We start from the raw sequence: 7,048 nt of genomic DNA on the forward strand, positions 1-7,048 counted from the left end.
GGCGGGGCGCTCTCCTTGCCGTCGCTCAGCTGCGGCGAGCCGCCGAGGTGCAGCAAGTTGCCCCGCCAGCGCGCCCGGCCGCCGGCGGCCGCGGCATCGTCGCCGCCCGCGATGGCCGTGGTGCCGCCGTTCTCCAGAGTCACCAGCGCGATCTCCATGGGCAGCAGCAGCAGCGGCGGCGGCGGCGGCGGCGGGAGGCAGGCGCGTCTGAGGCGGCGGGCATGCTGCGCTCACCGCCCCGCTGCCGCCGCCGGCCACCTCCGGGCGGCCGCGCTGCCCTGCCCTGCCCTGCCCTGCCCTGCCCGACCCGCCTCCCCTCACTGCGCCGCCGAGCGCGGCCGAGCGCGGCCCGGGGGAGCCGCCCGGGGACCCGGATATGAACGAGCGATCATTATATTATGGTCGCTTGACGTAAAAGAGGATCCCTCCTGCTCCGCGCCCCCGCGCAGGCAGCGGCAGCATCCCCCGGAGGGCCGGGATGCCGCACCCCCCCCCGCCCCGCCCCGCCCCGCCCCGCCCCGCCCCGCCCCGCCGGGGGGCCGTGGGGATGCCCGCAGGTGCCGCGGCGGGGGATGCGCGGTGCGGGCACCGCTCCGGAGGTGCGGGAAGCCGGGCGCCGGCGGTACCTGTGGCCGGGCAGGGGGGCTGGGGCCGCCCTCCGGCCCGGGGGGCGCGGGGCACAGCGCTCTCCGCTCCGCAGCCCGCGCCCCCGCCGCGCCGGGGGATTACGGAGCGGCCCCCGCGCGTGGATTTGCTCGCTAAAGGGATTGCACGCAGCGAGCGCTCTGGCTGCAAACCCCCGCTCACCTCTAATGAAAATCAGAACTGAAAGCCCCGGGGATTCCTGGTGCCTCTTGGCGTGTGTCTTCCCCTCCCCATTCCCCAGCGGAATAAGAACAAAGGAAGGGATGGATTGGTTTGGTTTTTTTTTTTTTTTCTTCCGTTGCGTTTGCTCTCCCCGCTCCTGCTCCCTCGAGTTTCTCGCTGAATTAGCTCCAAAGGTACTTCCCAAGCCAGCAAACGACATTTCTACCATGCTACTTTCATGTTAGCATTTGCAAACACTTTCCCGTTGATGCATTCTTAAACCCACACCCAAGGCTGAAACATTTCAGTACATGCATGTTTTATTAGAGAGAAGCAAGCAGCTTTACACAATTACTTCAATTACAGTTCAGTAATACAATCTATGCTAAGATCTTACTTCCTATATTCAAGCCATAAACTCATCCATTCTATTCAAGGTCTGCAGGGGAAGACACTAAATATGTATATGAATACTACAGGATTAGAACCTGTAGGTATATATACCACTCCAGTCTTGTAGAGTTTCTGGTTTTCTAACAAAATTGAGTGTGACCATTTTGCCTTCCAGTTGGCATCGCTGCAGTGACATTTTTTCCTAAATCCTTATGTTACTACTCATAGCTCCATCAAACATTTAATCTAGATTCACTGTGACTAGTGGGTTTCCCTAAATTTAAAACATTACCCCTGTGTATGAAATATGCCCAAAGATATTAAAAGCAGTGCCAAAATAGAAAACCATAATTGTATTAAGCGGTTTCTGTAAGTGGTGGCTTGCATTTTATCTCCAAGAACTGAGCACAGAAGTGCCAACCTGTTTCGCCACCATGACAGTGAAGTAAAGGACCGCTTTACGCACACAAGTAATTTGTAGAAGCAAAATTATCTGGAAAATAAGTTCTTCTTTGAAAATAACGGCCCTTTGATTTACAGTTATTTAATGGAATAACATATTAAACCTGCAAAATGTAGGATAACACCCTTTGGGACTAGCAAAACCCACAACAAATACAGACACACCACACACACACACACCTGTGCACCCCAACAAGGAGTGGCTGATCTGCTCCCAATGCACATGAGGGATTACAACCAGAGAAGGGATTGCACACTCAAAAACTGTTCTGGTTTTCCAACTCTGTCAGCTCCTGTAATGCAAGGCATTCTCCCTCGAAACATTGCCTCAGGAATAACCATTTATTTCAGGAGAAAACATCCTCAGACATCTGTGGTGGTGGGCACCACACAGAGCAGAATAAAGTGTACAGAGGAGAAGTAACTTGCTGCCCCTCAGATGGTTGTATCCATTCTGCCATTCCTTCATCAGTAACAGGGAATGTCTGGGAGGAACCATGCTGAATTTAAGTTCAAGTTTCTAGCCTTTTCTAAGTATCAAGCTGCGGTGTTTGCATCCTGATTTTGAAGGCAGATGGGATTATGCTGAAGTACAAAGAAAAAGAAAGACTTGCCCAAATTCACCTGGATGAAACCTTGCAGAAAACCCTATGAAGAAAATGTACATTATTAATTGATAGATCAGAAAAATGCAGCTGCTTGTACAGCATTTGAATAACTTGTAACTACTTTCTTTGCAGCTTGAAAAGGTCTGAGAAATCTATTATGGTGTCTGTATGCATGCATACAAAAGAAGAGCAGAGAAAAGGGACAAGGGAAAGTGGGAGGATGACATGAAAGGGGAAGGAACATCCACTCCAAGCAGGGAATTTTGAAGGACAATTTTTATTTAATAGCCTTCATTTTTTCAGCTCAGTGTAAAGACCCTGAACACTCTCTTGAAGAGCAGCAGAAAGCCAAGGTACTGGAGAGAAAGGATGACATGCAGACTAGGGAAGAATAGTGCTGAGATGCGGTACTGATGTTTTAACCAGGCACTCCCTGAAAAGAATTTATTTGTCCCCATACTTGTGATTTAGCCAGAAGTATTTTCTACCCTGAGCACAGAAAATCAGTCCCTTACACTCCAGCACATCCACAACAAAACCTAGCCTTCACTGCTGCTCCCACTGCCCCTCCAGCTCCCACTGTGCCATTCCATAGCCAGGTGTGGCTGCTGGGAGCTGTCCTTCAGTGTCCCACAGCGAAATGAAAGACCCATCCCATGGAGAGGTCCCACATATTGAGAAATGAGCCGTGGGGATGGTCTGCAGGGGCTGCATTCACCTACCCACACCCAAACACACTCATGCACACACTACACCCTCTGGTACCCTGACCAAGGACACCCTGGGGACATCCAGTCTTCTCACAAATACGCCCTCCTGGGCCATCCCTGTCACTGACAGGGAGTTGCAGCATCCCAAAAATAAAAACACAGTGCTGAGAGGTGAAGAGAGGCACACCAAGCTCTGGAGGCTGCCCACAGCCCTCCTTCTCAGCACTGATGGGACTCCATGTGTCTCCCTCAGCACATTTTGTGGGGGTACAGGGACCCCAGGGTGACACGGGTGACTCCTTTTTTTTCCTTCTCCATGTGTTGACTAAATAATAGCGAGGTTGTGGCAGATGGTGAGGAAATCATCTGAAGGTGAGAGGAAACCGAAGGGGTTAAAGGCAAATCTATCCCTCAGCCACTTGGTTAATTCCTCAGCAGCCTGATCCCATGTTGAGATGATTCAGGCCAGAGAGAGAGACTGCCACAGTCCCCAGGGGAGACCCCAGAGGAAAGACTCATATTTCCTGTCCAAGAGGATTAAGTACAAGGCCATTGACAAATCACAGTAAACATCTGGATGTGAGCACTCCATCTATCAAGCCCTAATCCACGAAGCTATTCATTAATGAATTCAGCACATTCACACTGTTCTATATATAGGGCTGGCTGATCTTTTTAAATGTTTGGCTTGTAGGTAGTTTACATCTGTATCAACAGATTTTTATTTTTCGAGTAAAGCAATCTACTGTATTCTGCTTTTGCTTGTTTAATTGTTTAGAGTAATTCTTTTGCCTTTTAAAAAAAAAAAAAACCAACCCACACACAGAGCCATATTTTCTGATAGTATATAAAAAAATCCAATAGCTAAAACGCAACCATGTCCCTGCATTTTATATTGCTTTGCAATTTTAAGCCCAAGTTCCTCTGGAAACTTTCCATCACACAGGGATGGAAAAAACATTAAATAGTAATTGATTTTCTTTTCTGCATTTTGTTTTGATTAAAATGAGAATCCCTCTCATTTATCTTCAGAGAGAAAGTAAGCACTGAGTAAATGGTCTGGTTAATTCAAAAGTAATTTGATCAGAACATCCATAATTTACATTGACTGGAACAGCAGGAAAGATGCTGAGCACTACCAGATATCAAGCTTATTCATTTCACCAGCCTACTTACACTGTGCTTTACATCTTGTTCATGTAAACTGCTCTGAGAACATCTAATGACCCACATGTTATAAGGGGGGACTTACACACCACCGTGCCCTTAAAGGTCATCTGTTAAGATTGAATAACACTCCAGCCTGCTCCCAGCAAACAGGGCTGTGGAGCCGAGCGTGTTGTTTTCCACACAGCTGTGGCAGCCTCCTTCCAGAGGAATCTGCAGCCTTTGTCACTGATATTGGTGGAATCAGCATTTGCCCAGAGGTTTTTCACAAATCCAGCTGCCACAGGATATTTTCAAGTCATCCTCAAAGCTTTGGACTCTACCAGGCAGCATGAGCCATCCAAGCTTGCAATTTATAATTTTCCCCCATTCTCACTTCCAGTGCTTTGCTGTGGTGTAATCTTTAACTCCAGGGACTTGATCTCTAGAGGGGAAATCCCATTCGGTGCCTTTATTCTCTGTTAAATTCCAGGAGCATGTACCTGTGCTCTCAGGGTTTTGTCACAATAGGGTGGCCCAGGCGGACAGTTCCAACTGGGATAACCCAATTTTAAAGCAGGAGAATGAAGATAAGCACGTGGAATCTGAAGGAGCAACCTACAGAGCCACTGAGCTATACCCCTGCAGTTTTATCCTCACTGCCAGTGCGAATACCCTCACAAGTGAATTGTGCTTGCATCAATGCTTCTGTAACAGCTGTGCTCCATGCCAGTGTCTGTTCCTGTGTGGAAAGCGTGGTGTTTCTGGGCAAACTTAATCCCTCCTTATCAGTCAACTGAAAATACTTCATCCTATGCCACTGAAGTCTCACCAACAAAAAGCTCTTACTCATTCAGGATCAGGCCACTCACTCAGGCTGTGAGGAAGAGGGACAGGAATAAATCAAAGGTTCGTGTCTAGAACAAATGGTGACAGAGGTGTCTGATTTAGGTGATCAGTCACTTCAAGCTGTCAGGTGACAGATTTGTACCTTCAGGTTTTGTTACCACCTGTGTGGCCAGTGACACTCCAGAATCCATTGCTCTGTCACACACAGACACGAATTAAGCTGCATAGGCTGCCTTAAAAAAAGCTAAATGGCGTGTTTACAAATTCATCTATTTTAAGAGTGGAAAAGCATTGAGTAATCTCATTCAGATTTCGTGCTCATTTCTAATTTTTAAGCAGTCATGAATCAAAGAAAATCAAAATACATGATGCTTAGTCTGGTATAAAATTATGAGTGAACTTAGTAACTACATTCTGAAAACATTAAAGTGAGGAGAAACTGAGGTTGAAACCTACTCATGTATAGGAAAAAGAGCATTAGATTGCTTTGTGAGCACAGATAATTTAGCCAGCTGCAGGAAATGCTCTATCATGAAACTAGAGGGCCAAATGTACTGATGGTTTAAGCAGGAGAGGGCCCTAAATGAATCATTAAGTGGACAGGAGTAATGAAACAGCTTTACATGCACTGAATCTTCATCTCTGGAGAGGCCCCAGGGGAAACCCTCCACATGAATACAGTATGTTAGACACACAGCAGATCCTGTTTTCCTGTCTTTCCAAACTAAGGGAGGAATGAAGGACTCACCCAGGGATCTGCTAGTTAAAATTCTGACAAATGTAGAATTCCAGTATGCAAAAGGGTCACTATTTATTTATTAATTAGCCCAGAAAATACTTGACAGGAAGAAAACCAACTAGCACAGATGCAGTGATTCTCATACTCACCAGTGACAATCAGGAGAGAGACTGCTCGGATCAAAGGAAGGACATTTATGATGTGCCCTTGTGACAGTGTAAACAAGTCCTTTGTGGATGTGTGTGAAGAGGAGGAGGGCAAGGAACAGCAGAATATTGTTTTATCTTCCATATGTGTGTGGAGGGGCTGAGGAAAAGGTCTGGGATACGAACACAGAGCAGTGAGGAACAAGTTGAATTTATTTTTTGTAGCCGCTCAACTCCAGATTGGTGTGGGGCACACAGGGTATTTTGGGGTACATCCATCTGCTAGGTTCAGGCCAGCTCTAGTCCTCTGGGCATTCCCAGTGGAGTTGGACTTCTTTACATTTGAGGTGGATTTGGTTTGGCAATGCATCATGTCACTAATTCTCCTTCAACACCTTTGTGTTTCACAAAATACCACTACTCTCTAATACATTCAGATGTAGTGTTTTAATCAACTGAGCAGAATTCAATCAATAATTACCACTTTGTAGTTTAATTAGGATTTTCAAAGCACTACAACATCAAAACTTTAACAGTATTTAACAATCTGCAGGTGAATATAAGTGCCAAGTTCTTGTTGTCGTTGATTTAGGAGCAAAAAGAGAAGCCAACTAGTGATGTGTTAAAGTCAATGGAGCTATGCAGCTTTGCACTAGCCAATGAATTGATTTTGTAAATTTTGTATTAATTTTTATACAAATAGGAAGTGGAGGTGGTTGCTTATGGTGTTGTCAAATTCTTTATGTTTGATGAGAAGCAAAATTTTAAAATAGCAGTATTAAAAATAAAAACAAATTGGAGGAAAAAAGTTACGAATAGGGAACATTAACCTATTCTTTTTAGTTCAATTGTGGCATCTGTAAGGAGCAATACCAAGTATCTTCATGCATTAAGATCCTCTATTGTTATGAGAGCAACCAAGGGCAAACAAGCATTCCAGAAAATGGGACATGGTAACTCTCACTGCACTAGTTTCTTATTAGGATGAAATAATAATGCCTTCTTTAGCTTCAGAACAGTGAAGACACCTGTCCAGCCAGACAACATAAAGCCCAATTTCCTTCCTGCTTATACTGATATGAAGTTAATCCATCAGGACCACCCCAGTCCTAGTAGGAGCTTCCTTAGCAGGACAGGGTGGGATGCAGTGTACAGGTGAGTGCATCCTGCAGTCCCTGTGGATTCCTG

Source organism: Corvus kubaryi, unplaced genomic scaffold (genome assembly GCF_017639235.1).
Source record: "Corvus kubaryi isolate FWS band 111438036 unplaced genomic scaffold, C.kubaryi_AGA036_p1.0 74, whole genome shotgun sequence".
In the NCBI taxonomy this organism is placed as follows: domain Eukaryota; kingdom Metazoa; phylum Chordata; class Aves; order Passeriformes; family Corvidae; genus Corvus; species Corvus kubaryi.